At 50.1% G+C, this 18,295-nt stretch overlaps 1 pseudogene; it reads right to left on the bottom strand.

Moving 5' to 3' along the window:
• The window catches only part of LOC120095345 (uncharacterized), a 34,466-nt pseudogene extending 17,749 nt beyond the window's left edge, over nucleotides 1–16,717 (bottom strand).
• Between the last annotated feature and the right edge of the window lie 1,578 nt (nucleotides 16,718–18,295).

The following is an 18,295-nucleotide window of genomic DNA, read 5'->3' as shown; positions in this document are numbered from 1 at the left end:
AAACAAAAAACAGAACCTGGGAGACTGGAGAGTAGAGAGGGAGGGCAGATGCTGAGTGTGTGGCTCTGTGGAGGAAACACACTGATGTGCAGCTGTCCCCTTTCAAAGTGCTGGCCTCTCTGTAAATCCCCTCACTTCCCTCCCGCTCCCCCACACACCCCATACCCCCGTCCTCTTTTGACTGAGTTTCAGGTAGCCCAGGCTCACCAAGTACCTGAAGGTGACCTGGGATTTCTGATTTTCTTGCCTCTACCTTCCATGCTTTGATTATAGCCATTGCAAGACAGTGTCTGGTTTCTGTGGTACTGGGACTCAAACCCTAGGCTTCCTAGCAGCCAAGCAAACACTCTGCTAACTGAGTTCCATCCTTAGTCCTTCTCATGATAAATGTCTCTTGTAGGACTGGTCGTATACACAGGTCCATGACAAGGGGAACATACTAACCTGACCACTGTTTTTTTGGTTTGTTTTGCTCTCGTGCGTCCATGATTGTGTACAGGATTGCAGCTGTAACCTGAGGGATAGAAGACAGACTTGAAGAAGAACTTTGAACCTTCATGAGGGAAGGGTGTGATCTCAGTCGCCAGTTGCTACACCGTTCAATCTCCACTCCAGGATGGAGGAATGTTTCTGGCAAGCACCCCTGAGGGTTCCCCCTCCACATTGTTCCCAGCATGGAATGAAAGGCCTGTGGACTTTGTCTGTCATTATAGGAAGATCCCACATCCGGGAAAGCTGGCAGTGACATCACTTGCAGCTTTGGACCAGGTGTGCGGCCTGCCACTGTTGTGCCTTGCTCCCTGCAGTGGTAAAGGCTCACTGAGATCTGAGGTAGGGGAGGGCTTTGGGAGAGTACAGAGAGGTAGGGAGCCTGAACCTAGAGTCTTCCTCCCACCTACTGTCCCTCTGTCCCATGCTGGCTCCTTGGCATGCTTTTTTAGGACAAGATCAGTCTCTTTGGAGTCCGTCCATCCATCTGTCCCCGTGGTATGGTAACTCCTTATCCTTGTTCCAGAGGAGGCAGATGTGTCTCTGATGTGTCTTGGGAAGGACCCTGCAGAATGTCAGATGTGCCAGCAGATAGCAGGAAGGCCCTCAGTGGGTGTCTTTACCATTTGTGAAGCCTCTCTCTCCTCCAGGGGTTTCCACAGTGTGAAGGTGCTCTGTCTCAGAGTCTGTAGTAAGTAGAACTCCTGTAGGTCTACCCAGAGTAGATTACTATGTCCTCCATGTAGAACATGGAGCCCCTGCTGCTGACAGGAATCCCCCTTCCTCCACATCTTCAGGAATGAGCTTGTGTGTTCCCTGGGACCTAGCTGCTGTACCTTCAGCTACTGTGTCTGAGCTCCTAGCCAACTCTCCATGGAGCTTTAGACAGAGACTCCTTGAGACCAAGAGGATAGAGGTGGCAGGCCTCAACTTTGCATAGCTCCAGCTTCCTTAGCTGCCCCTATTCCAGGGAACTGTGGAATGTTCCTAGCCCCCAAGCAGGTGCAGTTTGGACCGGGCTCACAAGGTAGCCATTGTTCCCCCTGAAATGTCTGTGCTACTGGTTCAAGGTGAGGTGCCTCCCCTTCCTGAACCTCAGTGACCCCAGGCTCCGAAGAGCCTTCTGAATGGAACAAATGCTCAGAAGTGTGTTTAGTCCCCGAGAGAGCCCTGCACCTCTTCAGTGCACTGATGTCCAATGTGCCAATGTGTACAAGTCACTTGTTAGCCTCTGCCGCTTTAACCTCTGCTCCTATCTCTCTGCCACTGCGATGACCAGAGACCCTGGTTTGTCTTTGCGATCCTCTGACCTGACACAGAGCTGGGCCTATCACACAGCACGAGCCCTGTGAGAACTCCTTGGATGAAATGACCAAGAAGGGTTGGGAGGGACGCTGGCACAAAGCAGTGTGCGTGAGGACAGGCTCACTGGGAAGTGGAAGGGACAAAGGTGGAAGGAGCTAAGTCCAGCTGAAAGGAAAGAGGGTGTTCCAGAGAGGGTGACTGTGTGGCCAAGGTCACATGAAGGTTAGCGGCAGGGCTCCGTCTTGAACCCCTGACTCATCAGCATTTGAGATGGCAGGCTAGCAGGAAAGGTTTAAAAGCAAAGAGGAAGAGAGGGATGAAGCCTGATCCTGGGAAGTTTGGGTTGACGAGAAAGACTCCAGGCAGCCCAAAAGCCCCTGAGTGGCTCCAACCAAGTGACCCAGGAAGAAAACCAAAATCTCAGAGCCAGGTTCCCTTCGGGAGCTGAGGTTCAAGGTCACTATTCCTGATTATCTCTCTGAAGCCATGGGTCTGGCATCAGGTCCCTGTGACCCCCATAGGGAATTAAAGAATTACCCACAGGGGCAGAGCCAGAAGCAGGAGCTGAGGCTGAAGTAGGGAATTAACCTGCAAAGTTTCTGGTTTTCCAGCCTTCAGTCCTCCCCCATTGTAATGGTTTCTGGGGCTTTTCTCCAGGCCCCTGGAGGGGATGGCTGGGAACCCCTTCTTTTTCACAAGTCAGCCATTTTGACAGCATGACTTTGGACAGAGCCCCTTCAGAGAGGAGACCAATCAGCTGAGCTGTGAAACTCACACATGAGGACAACAACGTGCGTGTGACCTGAGCGCAACCTGAGAGTGAGGCACAGAAAGCAGACGTGTGAGGGAGAGGGGGGTCTTGGAAGCTTGCATGGAAGAGGAGACTGGGATAGGAAGAGAAGGTAGTCCAGTACCTACTTTAGACAGATCTCACTACCTAAACTCTGCCCACCCAACTCTGCCCAATGCCAGCCTCCAACTGGTGCCGGAGAGCAGGGGGCCTTGGGTGTTGCTTGAGGCTAAGAAGCTAGCTGGCAGCCTGGGAGAGACATGGAGGAGAGACATTGGGAAGCCAGAAAACCTTAGTCCTGAGCCTGGAAGGGTCATGGAGGACGGTCATTCCTCACCGAGCAAAAGGAAGGGTGGCAGGGGTACGGGGCCCAGATTCAGACCTGGGGCCAGAACTGGAGCTGGATACATTGAGCCCCCCCACTTCCCTGCTCATCCCTGGCTCTGCTCTTGGCTAGCCTGGCTCCCAGCTCTTCCCAAGCCAGCAGCCTCAGCAAGAGCCTGGAGAGCAGGGTGCTACAGTGCTGTGAGGTTCGCAGGAGCCTCGGAGGGGGTTGGTGGGAGACTGCCAGGCGCCGCTTAATAGGATTCTAATTATACAGCTCCAGTAAGAATTTTTTCCCCCCTGGGCTTGGGCCCTCACAGGCACCTCCATTTCTACCCCAGCATCTTCCCAGCCTAGGCGGCCCACTCTCCCAGGCCTCCCGCTGGCAGCCCTCACCCACGGAGGGGGGACTCTGGCCTATCTCCTAAAGGCTCAGGGAGGGCCTGGCATCTGCCCCCCCCCAACAATCTTGGGCTCCTAGGGAGGGCCTTGCTTAGGCAACTGCTCCTGGGAGATCTCCATCCGGGACTCCTCATGGCCAGAACAGGGTGTGACAGCCACTCAGCAACCTGATAGCCCTGCTCATTTTTCCAAGGTGATTCTGCCCCACGCCAGGCCCTCTTGCGATGATTGTCTCATGTGACGCTTGCAACTCTGGGAGGCAAGCCGGGCTGATGGGAGCGATAGGGCTCCATTTTACGGATGAGGAAACTGAGGCCGAAAGAGTGAGTGGCTTGCTCAAGGACACAATGAGTAAGGAGTCGGGACTGCCAACTGACTCCTCCAAGCTCCGTGTCCTGCCCTCAGCCTGCACTGCCACTGTGCTCAACATCCCCAGTCAGAAGGAACTGAGTCCATGGACAGACTTGCTTTAGAAAGCACTCATTTCAGCCCAGCAAATGTCCCAACCCTTTAATCCTAGCACTTGAGAGGTTGAAGCAGGAGAATCAGGAGCTGGTGGAGATCGTTTGAAGCTACTTGGTGAACCGAGTTTGGTCTATACAAGATTTTGTCTCTAGCAGGGGAGGGAGGAAGCAGAGAAGGGGAGGGAGAAGAGAGAAGGAAGAGAGAAAATAAGTCCCTCGTCCCCCCCTCCTGTTTGGAACTCGAAATGTCTTCTCCCTTTAGTCTGAGTCAGGTCCCTTTATTCATGCCATCACAGCGCCCGAGCGTGACTGCCGTAACACAGTCACACCACATTGCATAGGCTGCTTATCAGTGAAGCCTGTCATTAGCCCAGCATGTCCTTGACCCACCAGGGCAGACCTTCCTGATGCCCAGTGGCCAGGCTGTACCTGTCTAGTGACCTGCTTGAATGCCGTTGGCCTCTTGGCGTCCTCACCAGGCATCGTCAACAGTCTCTGGCACAGAAGTGTGACCGACTTTCCCAGCAGGAGCGCCTCGAGTAAGACCTGATTTGTGTGTGTGTGCTTACTAGTTTGTTTTTTTTAACACTATTCTTTGGTTTTAGACATACATAAAAGTTTCAAACAAAGAATTTTCATAGGCCCACCACCATCCCTCTTGTTTTTACATTCTGTATCAGTTCGTACCATTTGTCTCGGCTAAGAAGCAAAGTTTGGCGCACTATTAACGAACCTCAACACTTCGTTTGAATTGTACCATTATGACCCTTTTAAATGCCAGAAGACATACGAGGATATACTTTTTTTTTAACTTCAGTTTTATTGTATGTGTACGGGTGTTTATGCCTGTACATATGTTAGCACATCGCTTCCATGTCATCAGATTCCCTGGACTGAAAGAATAGACGGTTGTGAGCCACCCTGTGGGTGCTGGGAACTTAACCTGTGTCCTCTGGAAGAGCAGCCAGTGCTTTTAACTGCTGAGCCATCTCTTCAGCCCCTATGGGTATATTCTATATGAGGTTCAACAGGAAAGAAAACATGTAAGACAGTATGGATCCCGCCTCATCCCTTTTTGCCAAGTCTCTCCTGCCCAGAGATCATTTTCTCTGTCTTGGGCACCAGAGTGTGGGTCTCTGGTTGTAGTAGCCAGTACCTTGGGCCAACCTCCTTCTTCTTCATCTGCAGCACGAAGATATCATGCTTGCCTTCACCTGGTGGTACCCATCCAAGCGATCCTGCACTTGGTTCACACCGTGCTTCCTCACGCAGCCACCCCCCCCCCAGGAGCCACCCCTCCCAGCTGTCCATGTTTCTGTCCCTTACTGGGTGCTGACAGGGATACCCCTGATTGCCCCAGAGCTTTGGGGACAGAATAGGTACTTGGTACTGGGGTTGAGTGAAGAAGAGGTTAAGGTTTCAGGAAAGTCAGCTGTCTCTACCTAGTAGGAGGCTGGGACCCCCCCCCCACCCACACACACACAGTGGCAGTGCAAGCAGGAGGGAGCAGAAGATTGCTGTTGGGAGTTACAGATGCTCACCCGTCTCAGCCTGGACCCTGAAGGACTTTGGCCAGACCCCGTTGGATGTGTGAGGAGTGAGTGTGCGTGCATGGGTGCGTGCGTGCATGCGTGAGTGGCATCTCTGGACAGAGCCTCAGCCCTTCTCTGCTGGATGGGACTTTGTGCTTTTTAGCTGCAACAAGGGCATGCCCAAATAGGCCTACCCTCATCCCCAGCAACAGCAGGAGGCTTAGCTCTTTTGGCCTCACCCATCAAGTGTTCCTCAGAGAGCCCTAGAGGGCAACTGTGAGCTGTCTCTGAAGTCTTCCCCCCTCACCATGGTATGGTACACTTCCTCTCACCTGGCCTCCCAGAGCAGCGCCACAGCCCTGTTACTGAGGGTTTCTCTTGGGCCTCTCTACCACAAGTATCTCATTCTGCACTTTCCCCAAGGCCCTGGGAATTAGACCGAGGCCAGGAGAGGACAGTGCCTTGGTGACAATCCATCCACCCAAGGAGATGGTCATCTTGACTTATCACTGGCCACTCATCCTCATCTTGTCTTAGGCCTGCCTCTGCCAAAGACAGTGCTGCTATCCCTGGCCACTTCTGTCCCCCCTGTCAAGCCTTCTCCTTGGTAGGGAAGCCCAGGAGCAAAGGACAATGGGGTTTGGGGGTGGATGGGGAGGTCAGCTCAAGTTGTGGATGTATGTGACACTGTGAGGGACCCTGGTCTCCAGCTGCTGTGGGGCCTAAGCCCAGGAGAAGCTGTGTTGCTGGCTGGTGGGGGATGGGCACAGCATCGTGGCCGGCTGCCGTGGCACGAGATGAAAGGCCAAGAGTGGGGCTGTTGGCAGACGGACAGGCGGGCCGAGTGGAGGCGTGGGGTGGGGGAGGGGAGATAACCATCTGCAAGGGCTGCCAGGTGTAGACATGGAGTTGGAGGATGCCCGGGTGGAGTTCTAGCCCTTGGGATCAGGGCAAGGAGCTTGAACTTGGAAGCGCTCTCTGTGAGGTCATCTTGTCCAGCCTGAAGAGCAGCGAGGCACTGGGCCACAAACCAAGCAGGCTCTTTCTGGGGATGGCTTCTGAGACTGGGTGCTCCTTTCTGGCACCAGCTGGTCTTCACGTATACCCATTCCCTAGTAGGGCTTCCTGAGGTCGAACTCAGAGCTAAGCCTCTGCATTTAAAAGTGCAGCTCTCCATGAGAGTGTGTCTCTTGTTAGTACCTGGCTCAGACTGCTTAAGGCTGGGTCCATCTCAGGTACCTCTTTGATACTGAATTTTTCTGATTTTTATTTTAAAGAATTATTTATTTATTTCAGGTATAGGATACATTGTTGCTGTCTTCAGACACACCAGAAGAGGGCATCCAATCCCATTACAGATGGTTGTGAGCCACCATGTGGTCCCTGGGAATTGAACTCAGGACCTCTGGAAGAGCAACCAGTGCTCTTAACCACTGAGCCATCTCTCCAGCCCAATTTTTCTGATTTTATTGGTATTATTGGCTGGCACTCCATGTTAGTTCCAGCTTTGGATGGAAGGTTCCTACACTCTCCCCTTCTTGTCTAGTTGGGGCTTTTACCTTTATTCACCTAGAAACTACTTCCTCAGTCTCCCCTACGACTGTCTCCACCTTTCCGCCTGTCTCTCTCTGTGTCTCGGCTTAGAACCCTTCGGTGCAGCTCTGTCCTCTGAGCCCTAGCTCTGTCAAGCAGGAGCACACAGAACCAGCCTGTGTCAAAGAGCAGTTGGACCGGCCAGGCCCCAGGATGCTGTGTACCACACAACTCTTAGCTCTAAACATCTGACACAGACAGAGCCCTAGTCGAAGGCTTCTTACTCTTGAGTCTTTAATATGTAAAAAGAAACCCTGTCTCCACACCAGAGTGAATGTGGAATTTATATAAGTGCTGGGGCGGGGGAGGGGGTGTAGAAATGTGTGTGGGCTAGGTGTGGGTCGCTGATAGGGTGCGTTCTGTACCCCGTGCAAGAAAGAAATGTGGAGTGTACCAAGCCTTCCACACAGCAGGAATACGGCAGGCGTTTTTGTGTTTCGTTTTTGGTTTTTGAGACAAGATCACAGAAATCTAGGGCAGGCCTTAAATTGCCCATGTAACTGAGGATAACCCAGACTTCTGCTCCTTCTGTCTTTACATCCTGAGTGCTGGGATCACAGATGTGTGCCACACCCAGTTTTATATGGTACTGGGTACTGAACCCATGGCCTTGTGGATGCTAGGCAAATGTAAGATGTTTCCAGACCCTGGGTTGTTGTCGTCATTGTCGTTGTCGTCGTCATCGTCATCATCATCACCACCACCATCATCATCATCATATTAAAAATAACACAACAACCAAAAAAAAAGAACCAAAAAAAAAATAACACAACTTATTCTCCCATAACCAAATCCTCTAGTATAGGGTGGGGGTGGAATTCAATGGTAGTGTGTGTGCTTGGTATGCACAAAGCCCTCGGCTCACTTTCTGGTGCTTTAAAAAAAAAAAAAAAAAAGTAGGAGGAAAATGCTTGTCCAGCAACTTTAAGACTTCTGGGTTCTTTAATCTCAGCACTCAGGAGGCAGAAGCAGTCAGATTTCTGAGTTCAAGGCCAGCCTGATATACAGAGTGGGTTCCAGGATAGCAGGGCTGCACAGAGAAACTCTGTCTTGAAAAACCACTAAAAAAGTAGGTAAGGCCATAATTCTCATATAGCTAAATATTCATGGAGTTGAATATTCTGACTTAGCTCTTCTTGCACACGAGAGTTCAGAAGGCTCCATTAATGCAGCAGAGAACCCATATGAAGACACTGAATCTGTTGGTGCCAGGACCTTGAACTTTCTGCCCTTCAAAACAATGAGAAGTGTTTATCCTTTACAAATGTTAAAGAATTCCAATTTAACATAAACTATAACTAATAAACATAAAATTAATTTGACTAAATATAAAAATGTTTGATCGAATCTAAAATTGTAATTATAATCATGGGAATCTAATTATACAGGAGATATTTTTACAAAACACAGTGCTTTGACTTGGGCATGTTGGCACATGTCTGTAATACTATGATTGGGAGGACAGATCTTTGTGAGTTCAAGACCGGGCTGGTCTGCCTAACAACTTTCAGGTCTGCCAGAGCTTCATAGTGGGACTCTGTCTCAAAAAATAAGCAAATAAGGCCAGAGAGATGGCTCAGCGGGTAAAGATGTTGCTTCTCCGGGTTGGGGATTTAGCTCAGTGGTAGAGCGCTTGCCTAGGAAGCGCAAGGCCCTGGGTTCGGTCCCCAGCTCCGGGGGGGGGGGGGGGGGGGGGGGGAAAGAACCAAAAAAAAAAAAAAAAAAAAAAAAAAAAAAAGATGTTGCTTCTCAGCCTGTCGACCTGAGACTTGGGACTCACATAGTGAAAGGAAAAAAGACCCTCCTTCCTCTTTCTCTTCCTCTTCCTCTTCCTCCTTCTCCTCCCCCTCCCCCTTCCCCCTCCTCTTCCCTCCCCTCTTCCCCCTCTCCCCCTCTTCTTCTTTTGGTGGTTGAAAAAGTCAATGGACCCTTTATTGCTTCTGGGGTGTGGGGCTCAGAAGCTCTCGGTGGGGTGGTCCGTTTCCTCTTTATCACTCGGGCTTCTGGCTTCGGAAGGTGGCACTGGCCCTGTGGATGGCCGCCATGCGCAGATCAGGATGGTCCTTGTCCTTTCTGATCACATGCCTGATGCATTCACATGATAGCCCACCGGAGCACTCTTGTTGATGGTGTTCCTCACTTAAGAAATGGCAGGTTTTTGCTGACCCGATCTGCGTTTCATAACCACCACGACCCCTTTTGCCGTCAGCCGCAGGCTCCACTCCCACGGTCGGTTGTGCAGAGAATTCGCCTGTTGTAGCAGAAGGAGTTGCAGGCCTTCAGATTACTGGGCTCAGTGCTGAACGTCTGCTTATTCCTCTTGATCAAGAAACTGGAGCAGTTCCGAATGACCATCCATTGCAGATGCAAAGCCCTAGTGGCAGCTCCTCTCCCTGTGGTGGCCGGAGACTGAAAGAGGAAAACCCCACTTCCGACCTCCACTCTTTCCACCACCACCACCACCACCACCCCCACCCCCACCCCCGCCCCAGACCTCCACTCTTGTGCTGTGGCACACACATGAATTATCCCATACACAGTAAATAAAATGCAAAATGATAATAATAATTTTAAAATGTAAAAATAAATTAACTTACTAAAGAAAAACTTAAAATTTTGGTGTTTAGTTTCCATCAAATTGTGAGTATAAAGACTCGTGTTAATGTTCACCTGTCCCTCTGGCCCTTTATGTCACACAGACCAAGAGCTTGGAGCACCATTCAGTAGAGCAAACCGCTCCCACCTACAGTTTACGTCCATTCCGAATACTTTGGTAGTCTATGGGGACTTTGGGACTCAGAGAAACAAAAAACATACGGGTTTAATACTACCAGCAATTTTATTTTATTTTGCAAGTGCTGAAATGGAAGCTGAATGAAAAGCTGTCCTTTTTTTTTTTTTTTTTTTTTTAGATTTATTCATTTATTATATGTAAGTACACTGTAGCTGTCTTCAGATACACCAGAAGAGGGAATCGGATCTCTTCACAGATGGTTGTGAGCCACCATGTGGTTGCTGGGAATTGAACTCATGACCTCTGGAAGAGCAGTCGGGTGCTCTTAACCACTGAGCCATCTCTCCAGCCCAAAGCTGTCCTTTTTTGTTGTTATTGGTTTTGTTTTTGTTTATTGAAGTGTTTCTCTGTGTAGCTCTGGCTGTCCTGGAACTCATTCTGTAGACCAGGCTGGCCTCAGACTAAGAGATCCGCCTGCCTCTCTGTCCTGAGAACTGGAATTAAAGCCATGTGCTATCAACCCCCAGCTTGCTTTACACAACTAAAACACTTTTGTTGTTATAAAGGAATAGTGTTAAGGTGGGAAGGGAGATTTTGCCTTATGTATTAATTTCTGAGACCCACACCCAGAAATCTCTCTCTTTATGTTTGTTTATTTATTGTATGTATGTTTGTGTGTACATGCCATGGTACACGCATGGAGCTCGGAGGACTACTTATGGAAGCTGGTTCTGTCTTCCTGATCCATGGATTCCAGGGATCAGACTCTGGTCGTCTGGCTTGGTGGTAAGCACCTTTACCCACTGAGCCAACTCGTCGACCCTATTCGGTCTTCATACATTTTTAATTTATTTGTTTTGTTTTTTTGAGATAAGATTTCACTTGAGTCTTGCTATGTAGACAAGGCTGGCCTCAGACTCAGAAATCCACCTGACTCTGCCTTGATAGGTCTGAGGCTAAAGGTGTGGGCCACCACATCCAACGTTTTTCTTTTCCTTTTCTTTTTCAAATTGATCTTATTTACTTTATTTTATTTTCTTTTATTTTTTTTATTTTGGGACAGGATCTTCCTTATCCCAGGCTGTCCTCAAACTTATTATGTGGCGGAGGATGACAGTGAACTTCTGATCTTCCTGCCTCTACACCCCAAATGCTGGGGATTGCACGAAGGTCCCAATCTAACCAGCATCCGTCCATACGTCATTTAACCACTCATTCACCTGTTCGTCCTTTCGTTCGTTCATTTTTATGATAGGGTCTTGCCATGTAGCCCCAGGTGACTGCAAACTCATGATCCTCCTGCCTCTGCCTCTCAAGCGCTGGAATTACAGGTATGTCCCACATGAGCTTACTTAGCGATTTATTATCTCAGTGTGTGGGCTTCCTACTGTACTTTCCTTTGAGCCACACAGACTTTGGAGGCGGGCCGCCATATTGCTCTCCCTTGCCTGCTGGGCTCCCGATCCTAAAAGGTCTTTCCCACCCAGCTTCTCCCTGGATCCTCTTCATCCAACCCTAGGGCGGGAGGCCTCCCAGGATATACAGACATCTGGCTTTGTCTGTTCAGCCTGGCCTTCCCTACTAGTCCCTAGGCACTGAGAAACACACAGCAACTTCTGTTTCCCCTCAACCCACTGCGCCCCTCCTGCTCTGGCAAGGAGCAGGTACTTTCCCACATGCCCGCCGTGTGTGAGAAAGCAGTTGTTTTGTCATAGAGCAAGGTTTGCAGGTGTAAACTGGCCTTCTGGGCAAGAATCGGTGGTTGAGGCAGAGCCTCCGTGGGGATCAGCGCTCAGTGCTGGACTGATAGTCTGAGCCTGTGGGCTGAGGACGTTTGCCTGGGGTTTAAACCACAGAGGAGACTCCAGAGAGTCAAGAGCCTTACTTGGACCATTTGCCGTCTCGTCTCTAAGGATGGCGGCAGTATCCCGGGATTCGTTGACGAGGACAGAAGGCAGAGGGGGACCCTTGCAGAAAATAAGGGCTTGGTCTTGCAGCTATGGGAAAAGGGGAGGGAGGGGGTAGCAGGAGGCTGGCAGGTAGCCAAAGAGGTAGAGGCAGCAAGGTAGACGGAAGACAGACGGGGCGGACAGCGCAGATGAGGCTGACATGCTCACTAGCTCCCGCAGCAGAGCTGGGGGCGGATGGATTGTGAAAGCTGCCTTGCTTTCTCAAACTTGTGATGTGCCAGGCACTGTGCTGCGGCCCTGGATCTCACGTCATTTAAACTTCTACAAAACTTCCGGAAACTTCTTTTCCTCAAGACCCCCTTTCACCTGGGAAATTTTTAACATAATCCTGGGTATATAAAATAGGAATACAACTAAAAGTTAGTGATAATCAGCCACAAAGACAGTTTTTTAGGGGTGGGGAAGATGGCTCAGCAGTTAAGAGTACTTGATGTTATCCCAAACCACCCGGCACTCACGTGACAGCTCCCAGCCCTCTATAACTCCAGTTCCAAGGAAGCTGATTTCCTCTTGCACTCTCCATAGACATCCGACACAGTGCGTAGACACATGTATAGGCTCATCAGTTAAGAACACATTTTTTGCTATTCTAGAGGACCTGGGTTGGATTCCCAGCACACATATGGCCAGTAACAGGCACCAGACAAACATGAGGTGCACAGACATACATGCAGGCAAAACACTCATACATGTAAAATAATAAAATAAATAAATCTAATAGAAAGAAACATAAAAGAGTGAAAACAAATTTTTAAAAAGCTGTCCTTTGACCACCACGCTTGTATCATGATATTTGGGCATTTGCACCTACACGTCACACACACTAATCGCGATAAATTAAACAATTAAATGTCGGCTGCTTATTTTATACTGCAGGATATAGAGCATCCGCAAACGTTTTTAGAGTTGATTGATATTTATTTACAGCAATTAGTGATGAGAACGTTGCTTTGCATAAATACATAGCACAAAATGTCAAAAGTATTCATTCGTTTGCAAAACAAAGTTTCTCTGTGTAGCCCTGGCTGTCCTGAAACTTGCTCTGTAGATGAGCCTACAGACAGTTGTGAGCTACCATGTGGGTGCTGGGACTTGAACCCAGGTCCTAAGAGCAAGCAGGACTCTTAACTTTTAAGCTCTCTTCTCTAAATGTTACTTTTGGGACAAGGTGTCACTCTGCATCCTGGCTGCCCTGGAACTTGCCATTTAAGTCATGTTGGCCTCAAACTCACAGAGATCCACCTGTCTCTGCTTCCCAAGTGCTGAGATTAAAGGCTTGTGTCAGCACTCCTGGCCTTGAATTTTCCTTTTGGTGATGTGGCAGGAGTCTGGATTGGGGGGTTCGAGACAGGTTTCCCTGTGTAGCCCTGGCTGTCCTGGAACTTACTCTGTAGACCAGGGTGGTCTCGAACTCACAGAGATCCACCTACCTCAGACTCCCAAGCACTGGGAATAATTTTTTAAATTTTTTTTAAAGATTTGTTCATTTAATGTGAGTACATTGTCACTGTCTTGAGACACAGCAGAAGAGGGAATTGTATTCATTACAGATGGTTGTGAGCCACCATGTGGTAGCTGGGAATTGAACTCAGGACCTCTGGAGGAGCAGTCAGTGCTCTTAACCGCTGAGCCATCTCTCCAGGCCGAATAAATTTTCGAAAAGCAACTCAAACAGTGTACTGGCTGGCTTTGTGTGTCAACTTGACACAAGCTGGAGTTATCACAGAGAAAGGAGCCTTCCTTGAGGAAATGCCTCCATGAGATCCAGCTGTAAGGCATTTTCTCACTAGTGATCAAGGGTGGGAGGACCCAGCCCATTGTGGGTGGTGCCGTCCCTGGGCTGGTAGCCTTGTGTTCTATAAGAGAGCAAACTGAGCAAGCCAGGCAAGCAAGCCAGTAAGTAACATCCCTCCATCCCTGATGCCTCTGCATCAGCTCCTGCTTCCTGACCTGCTTGAGTTCCAGTCCTGACGTCCTTTGGTGATGAACAGCAATGTGGAAGTGTAAGCTGAATAAACCCTTTCCTCCCCAGCTTGCTTCTTGGGTCATAGTGTTTATGCAGGAATAGAAACCCTGACTGAGATACACAGCAATCTTTTTATTATTATTCTTTTTTATTTACAGTCCAGCTGCTGCCCCTCTCTCAGTCCCCCCTCCCATAGTTCCTTATCCCATTCCTCCTCCCCCTGTCTCCAAGAGGATGTTCCCCCATCAGGCCTCCCCACTCCCTGGGGCCTCAAGAGGGTTAGGCACATCTTCTCCTACTGAGTCACGTGCTCCACTATGTTCATAGCAACCTTATTTGTAGTAGCCGGAAGCTGGAAGCAACCCAGATGTCCAACAAAGAATGGATACAGAAAATGTGGTTCATTCACAACAGAATACTATTCAACTATTAAGAATCATGGGACTGGGGGCTGGGGATTTAGCTCAGTGGTAGAGTGCTTACCTAGGAAGCGCAAGGCCCTGGGTTCGGTCCCCAGCTCCGAAAAAAAGAACAAAAAAAAAAAAAAAAAAAAAAGAATCATGGGACTGGAGAGATGGCTCAGCGGTTAAGAGCACTGACTGCTCTTCCAGAGGTCCTGAGTTCAAATCCCAGCAACCACATGGTGGCTCACAACCATCTGTAATGTGATCTGATGCCCTCTTCTGGTGTGTCTGAGGACAGCTACAGTGTACTTATATAAATAAAATAAATAAATCTTTAAGAAAAAAAAAGAATCATGGGTTTTGCAGGCAAATGGATGAAACTAGAAAATACCATCCTGAGTGAGGTAACTCAGACCCAAAGGGACTCACATGATATATCCTCACTGATAAGTGGGTATTAGCCAAAAAGTACAGACTACCTAGGATACAATCCACAGAACTCAAGAAGGTTAACAAGCCAAGGGGCCCAAGTAGGGATGCCTCAATTCCACTTGGGAGGGAGAAGAAAATAATCATAGGAGGCCGAGGGAGGGACCTGGTTGGGGGAGGATGGAGAAGGGGAACATGATCAGGTATGGGGGGGGGGGCGGCGAACAGGAGAGAAGCCCTGAAGGCCAGCAGAAATGGAAATATGCAACCTCAGGGTGGGAGTGAGAGGTGGGGGGACTCTCTAAAAAGTACCAGAGACCTGGGAGGTGAGAGATGCTCAGGACTCAAAGGGAGGGACCTCAGTGAAATGCCCAACAGTGGGGAGAGAGAACTTCCAGAAGACAGGGCATCAAGTGGAGGGATGGGGTTGCCACAGTCAAAAACTCTGACCCAGAATTGTCCCTGTCTAAAAGAACTCCAGGGACAAAAATGGAGAAGAGACTGAGGGAAAGGAGATCCAGTGGCAGGTCCACCTCTCAAGGGAAGGCTCCAAGGCCTGACACTATTACTGAAGCTATGGTGTGCTTACAGACAGGAGCCTACATGGCTGCCTTCTGAGAGGCCTAACAAACAGCCGAGTGAGACAGACACAGATACTTACACCCAACCATTGGACTGAAGTTGGGTATCCCTGTGGTTGAATTAGGGAAAGGCTGGAAGAAGCTGAGGAGGGTGACCCCAAGGAAGACCAGCAGTCTCAACTCTCCGGAACCCCTGAGATCTCTCAGACACTGAGCCACCAACCAGACAGCACACCCAAGCTGATATAAGGCACTGACACATACACAACAGAGGACTTGTGCGACACACAGGCCAGTCCAGCCAGAAATGCCTCAGCTCATGAATTCAAAAGAACTTTTGGTCACTGCATGTTCAGAAACTCCTTACTGTTACCAATTTTTTCGTTAACACCCCTCTACCCCATTCAGAGTTAGTTGTGTGTGCCAGCACTGAGAGACCGAAGCAGGAGGAACTCTGTGAGTTCTGTGCTGGGTATCGGGGCACAGAGATGCTCAGAGTAGTCTGGTCCCTGCCAATGGGAGCTGCTCTTTTACAGGAGGAAGAAAGGATGTTACTAAAAGAAGTAGGATTTGCCCCAGCCTGCAGAGGTGGACCCACATGTGGAGAAACACCATGTAACAGGGGTGGGGTGGGGGTAGGGGTGGCAAAGACTAGAGGTGTATGGTGAAAGTGATGTTGATAAAAGACAGTGGTTCCCAACTATGGTAGCAAAGGTCTGGCACATCGAGCCCTCTTAAAACATCTTGGGGCCCACCTGTGTTCCACCTATAGTCTCAGGACCCAGTGTCAACTCCACCCCACTTTTGAATATCAGGGCTAGATATCACCCTGTTCCTTACCTCTGTGTTGGGACACTAGTGAAGAAAAGCGAGGTGACTCTGGACTCTATGGGGGGATGTAGCTGAGAAGCACGGACCCTGTGGGAGTCGGCCATGCCAGGTGTGCATACAGGTGTGAGGGGTCACGTGTGTAGAAGGTATGATTGGGGAGGGTCCAATGGTAAGAGAGGCTTTGTGAAGGAATTTTGCTCTTGTAGGCCTGTCTAATGAGAGAATGGGACAAGTGTGGGGCTGACTAGGGCTCTGATTTTCACAGGGTAGGGACACCTGTGTAGGAAGATTCCATGAGCTAGCCCCTTTTCTTTCTTCGAGGGTGTTGGATCCTCTGGAACTGGAGTTATAGACAAGTGTGGGTGTTGGGAATTAAACCTGTGTCCTCTGGGAGAGCAACTGGTGCTCTTAACCCCTGAGCCATCTCTCTGGTCCATAGACCCCTTTCTTATACACCCATCTATTGAATTCTCTGTATTGTATTACACTGCACAGACATTTTTTGATTCAAGTACAAACATTATGAGACAAGGGCTCCCTGAGGCTAGCCTGAAATGTATACTATGTAGTTGAGGGTGACCTTGAACTCCTGATCTTCCTGCTTCACCTCTTTTTTTTTTTTTTTTTTTTTTAGTTCTTTTTTTCGGAGCTGGGGACCGAACCCAGGACCTTGCGCTTCCTAGGCAAGCGCTCTACCACCTACTTCACCTCTTAAATGCTGAACTAACTCATGCACTACTTTTTTTTTTCTTATGCTTTATTGGAAATTACATATTATTGTAAAGAAGCCAATCTCCATGAACCATGTCGAGGGGTCACACTACAGTCCAGGAACCAGACCCCAGGACGTTCTTGGCTAGGGTTTACCCCTTCTTCACCCGTGGGAGCCAGTCGCCGCAGCATAGTTCGAAGACCGATAGGATATTGCTGGCTCTAAGACTGGGTATTTCCATCCAGGTACTCTACACCTTTGGGATTCTCGGCGAATGTCCATCTGCTCCAGTTCTCAGCCTCCGTCGTCGCTGACATCATCCTGGTCCTCCTCCCACCATCTGCAGGCTCTGCTCGGCTGTCACCCAGAACCCCTCCGCCTGCACCACCTCATCCCTGCAGCTCCTGCCTGGAGGCCCCGGGAACAGCTCCTTGGGCACCGTCCATGTTTCTCCAGCTAGGTGCTGCAGTTATTGTCCTGGTGCAGGAGGGCGAGGGGGCGGCCTGTGGGCGTCGTGACGCCGGGCTGTCTGCCCCGCTCCTCCCCTTGTTATTACCTCTCCTCCAGGCTCCCATTAGCCAGCCTGCCCCAGAGGCCTGCGTAGCCCTGCTCTCCTCCTGGGCTCCTCGGCACCTTTGTTCCTTAATTATCACTGGGGAGCCCTGTTCACCTGCCTGCCACTTTCTAAGAAGCTGTCTGGCTCCCTTTTGCCGCCCTGCACCCCAGGACCTAAGCCCCTACACTCCTGGGGTTGGGGCTGAGTCTAGCAGTGGCTTGCCCAAGGCTCCAGCAAGCCTCAGAGTCTAGGGCTTGGTCTAGTCCCAGTCCCTGGAATAGGTCTTCTCTCGTAGTCCCTTCCACCACCTCCTCTTCCTCCTCCGAGAAGTCTGCCCTGATTAACCTGTTTAAGCTCTGTGTTGACAGGGGCTTCAAACCTTCTGGTTACCTGGACTGGACCACCAACGAAGGCACAATAGTCAGAGAGTAGGATTAAACCTGTGTTTGAATGCCTCTTTGAATGAGCAACTCGCTCCCTATGAAGACAGTGTTACCCTGAGATGGATGGACCTCTTAAAACAAACAAACAACAAAAAACAAAACCGAAATAACGACAAAACATGGTCTCTTCATGTAGGGTGGGTATTCCTTCCCAGCGCCCTCTAATTTCTATGACCTTTCTAGAGCCCGCCTTGCTGGGTTCCTAAGTCTACACCCAGTCCCATCCATCCTGCTGAGGTTCGACGATGCAGGCCACAGACAGGAAAACTCGCTGACTCTGTCCACAGTTACCAGGCACCCTTGCTCCGCTCACGAAGCATCCTTGCACCAGCTGCCAAGCTCCAGCCCCTGGCTTTCCTCTGGTCCAGGCTTCTGGCTGCTGCTCTCCAGCGGGAAGGGCAAGGGAGGAGGTGAGGGGTGAGAGGCCTCAGGCCAAACAAGCTCCAACAGTCTACAGTCTCCACTGCGGGGGAGGGCTCTGGCTTCAGGAGGCTAGGCTGGAGATGGGGGCGGGGCGGGGGGATGGGGGCCTGGGGAGTCAGTGGGAGCCCAAAAATCCCCTTCCAGCACACTGAGCCTGGCGCTGGCTCCCTGATGTGGTGCAATGAGGACTCGCGGGCTCTCAGGGCTCTCATAGGCTGGGCTGCAGATAGAGGGACAGGAGCCGAGCTGACACATCCACCCACACGGGTTCCATACCCTGGGTCTCTTGGGTGCTGTGCTCCTCTTCGGGGACCAGGGGAGGCTAACCACTGTCTCTGTATTACCCC

The sequence above is a fragment of the Rattus norvegicus genome, chromosome 10 (genome assembly GCF_036323735.1).
Source record: "Rattus norvegicus strain BN/NHsdMcwi chromosome 10, GRCr8, whole genome shotgun sequence".
NCBI classification, from domain to species: domain Eukaryota; kingdom Metazoa; phylum Chordata; class Mammalia; order Rodentia; family Muridae; genus Rattus; species Rattus norvegicus.
The sequence above is the reverse complement of the archived record's forward strand: the minus strand, read 5'-3'. Positions and strand labels throughout refer to the sequence as shown.